Source organism: Solanum dulcamara, chromosome 12 (assembly GCF_947179165.1).
Source record: "Solanum dulcamara chromosome 12, daSolDulc1.2, whole genome shotgun sequence".
NCBI lineage: Eukaryota > Viridiplantae > Streptophyta > Magnoliopsida > Solanales > Solanaceae > Solanum > Solanum dulcamara.
This window is the reverse complement of record NC_077248.1, coordinates 13,640,112-13,643,883: the sequence shown is the minus strand read 5'-3', so window position 1 is coordinate 13,643,883 and position 3,772 is coordinate 13,640,112. Positions and strand designations below refer to the sequence as shown.

At 36.4% G+C, this 3,772-nt stretch overlaps 1 pseudogene; it reads right to left on the bottom strand.

Annotated features, from left to right (window-relative positions):
* Positions 1-431: 431 nt before the first annotated feature.
* On the bottom strand, positions 432-2,382 carry LOC129876640 (BTB/POZ domain-containing protein At4g30940-like; annotated as a pseudogene).
* Between the last annotated feature and the right edge of the window lie 1,390 nt (positions 2,383-3,772).

Here is a 3,772-nt window from a genome sequence, read left to right as displayed (position 1 = left end):
TGCCTATAGAAGAGCTAGGCAAGGAAGCTTATTGACAAAATGTTGAAAATTATATACACCCTCAAATAAGCCGAGTTACCTGCAATAATATGTAAAAATGACTTGATAATGTAAAAAAATACTTTACAGTTTACATTGTAGGTATAAATAACTTAAGCTCATCGATAAAAGGCTAAAGACGACCCTATTTTAACTGGAAGGGGAAAAAAGAGAGGATATGCCCCCATATATGTTTCACAGTTAAGAAAACTTATATACAATGAAGTACTTGTTATTATGAAAAATTATAGCAGAATATTACATCACTTTGATCACTCTATAATGATAATCACCGGAACCTACAATAGGATGTTTGCATGGTATCAGCTATAGTTTCTTAATCCATCAACTATGAACTATATGAGAAAACCAAATCAAACTAGGCTATAGATTCATATAAATGGTGGACGAGGGGTCTCCCATACATCAATAACATTTTCTTGTTTACGAAGAGCAAAACGACTCACCACGAATTGCAAAATCTCTAATTGAATCACCATGACTCTGTCGAAGCTCTTGTTGAGTTTCTCTCCATTTTACACTTGGTAAAATGAACTGCTACATAAAGAATTAACTTTTGATGCATCAGGGATCTAAAGAGCTAATCTATCTGTTTTAAAGAAACTTGCAATTTACTTTATTTGAAGGATCCTGAGAAGATTAACAATAAAAACTCACCCACACATGATGTTTACAGCAAGATTAACATATATGAAAATATGTTGTTAGGGTGTTTAAACTTAATATTGAGTTAATGCATCTGTAACAGGTTGAATTTTAGACGAATTAATGTACTTAAAGAAAAAGCTAAATTGCAAGTGTTTGTTACTCAAATCAATTTGGTAACTCTATGATATTCACCATTCAAAAACATAGTACTTTCTTTGATCCACCAACCTATTGAAAATAGGGATAAAAGACCAAAACCAAACTAGGATATAGATTGATATAATTGGTGAACGAGGGTTGTCCCATACATCAAGAACATCTTCGTTTCTATGAAGAGCAAACAGTGACCACCAATTGAAAAATCCCAATCTTCGTTTCTATGAAGAGCAAACAGTGACCACCAATTGAAAAATCCCAAATTGGACCACCATGACTCTGTCGAAACTGTGATGTTAGAACCCGATCAGAACAAGAATAAACCGAAATGGTATCATTCAATGATGAAAACAATTATACCTCGTGAAATGCCATCTTGGAATACCAATATTCCCGCTGGGGATAACGAAAGTTAATTCTATCATCCTCACAGGAAAACAAAGGCTTAATACCCTTTAATACCCTTCATGGAATTTCTCCAATTTACACTTGCATTAGTACTCCTGAAATCCATGAAACCGAGACATTGGTTCCAACCTACTACACAAATTGAACTATGCTCCTCTATTGAGATTGCATGTCTAAGCTGTTTTGTCTCATCAAGATAGTAACAGGGTTTCTTGTACATGTAAGCACCAGACCATGACCAAACCACATTGTTTTTTCTAATCAAGCAAGCTGATATCAAACAATTGGTACCATGTAGCCATTGCAACCTGCTAGCATTACTCTTGACATGCATTGGTATAGTATTCTATGGGGGAAATCTATCTGCTTGCCTGTCACTTGGTCCCAAACACCAATTCCGTGCCCATTGTTAGTGTAGTTACAACTAGAGAACAACTTGCTATCCGAGCTAACACTGAGTACACCTGCTGTTAACCTTTTAATACATCTGTAACTTGAAATTTATGCCTCAATTCCCCTGTGGAAGCATTGAATAACCCCATGCCTCCACACTATCTAGCTTTTCATCAGAGCTAACCACAATATTTTCAGAATCAACTCAACGAACATCGTTCACCTTATGGTAATCAAGATTGATTGTAGGGAAATCTTCTAGCATCCAGTCGTACATGTGCACCATACCACCATAAGCAACGCAGCACCAGCCACTTGGGCTAGCCTGAATGGCCGGAGAGATCTCACCATCTCTTACTGACCAGCCTGTTATGGACCTAGCCAACCGAGGCATATTTCCATCAAACTTATCACACTCAGCTGACCAAACATGATCCAGCATACCATAATATCCGGCCTCTTTGTATAGGAGCTTTTTATCGATCTTTGGAGGAATATAAAGGTCTCCGGTTTGAGTAAGTCCAAAAGGACACCAAAACGCTCGGGATTTCTATTGATAAATTGTTCAGTGATTGCTGAATCAGAATGCAGGTTCCAATTGTTATCTATCATGGCTCAAAAGAGTGAATTTTGGCCAGCAAATTCTAAGGTTGTTTCTGTAGTTTCAAAGATTCTGCCACCAACATTGAGTTTCACCTTATCTTTAGAAGTTTCCATTATTTAAAAGTACCCAATAAATACTGAAATGAACTTGAAATTTTGCTGGAAATGTATGGTATATAAAGACCTGCAAAATGGTCAGTGAAGATTAAGAGGGGGGGGGGGGGGAATGAATTTAAAATTTAATTCCTTCAGATCACCGATGTGGTGCCTAGTCCAGTCCTCTTGGGTTACAAGGGTTTCCTTTAGAGTTTGTAGAGATTGAAAGAGTACAACTGTAGAATGGAATAACTTAGTCTGATGTTCAAATAAGATTTCCTTGACTTGACGTCACCTCTACTCGTATAACCTATGCTACAGATAGTTCTTTCTATTTACTGTTATAATTGTAAACTTAACACAATACAAAGCTTTTGTAAAATATAAGAGAAAACAACAGTACAAGTTCAAGTGAAGTGCATAACTATCTACTAGACGAGGGTGACTTTATATGGCTAAGGTGAGATAGTCATATCTCCTCTTAAAGGAAAACCCAAGGGATTTACTATCAATCAAGGATTTGTATGGATCCCTTGATTGATGATGCACGTCCATATCAGCTATGTCCATGCGATGTCTTCTTCCTTTCTTGAAATGGTTCTCTGCCTTGTACAGAGGGCTTCTTCTTGATTGGCCCCTTGATCTTCAATCCGTGATCTTCAATCAGTGATAGGTAAGTCTTCTTTCCTTACACGATTGCTGCTAGCCTTACTTGATTTTCAATCAAAATCCGCTGTGAATCTTTGAGTGGTAAGATTTCTTTCCTTGATTCTTGTTGTCTTGATTGGCATCTTAATTTATCTTCTATTCTTCAATCATTCATAGATAGTGTCTTCTTTCCATCGCTGATCCTCAATCAGTGAATGGATTTCGTACATCTTCCTCCATGTAAACTATCTCCCTTTCCTTTTTGATTTTCTGTAAAAGTGAGACATTATCGAAATAAATTAGTACTAACAGTGAGTCTATACCAATTCCCAAAGAGAGCATACGGAGAGTTTTTTGGTGTCTGTTTAGTTTCTCAATGATTTATTTTCTCCATGTTTCAAATGTAAGGAACGTAAAAGATTGTTCTTGAAATTTGAGATTGAGACTCCTAATTTTTCTCCAAGTCTTGGAGGTTGTTCAAATCATGTGTATCAAATAAGGGCTAAAGGCTACACATTTATGGGGTGGGGTGGGGTGGGGTGATTATTGTTAATTCTGGAAGAATGGAAGGAAAACAGAAGAACAATTAAGCAAATTTATGAAGCTAATCTCAACTCCATTGCTGCAGTTTCAATCCCCTTACCAAGTAAGTAATGAAAAAAAAAGGAGATATTTCTGTTACTAATATCTCTATTTATATACTAACTAACAAGCTACCCATCTAACAAACTTGTACCAAACTTACTCTTTACACTGTTAA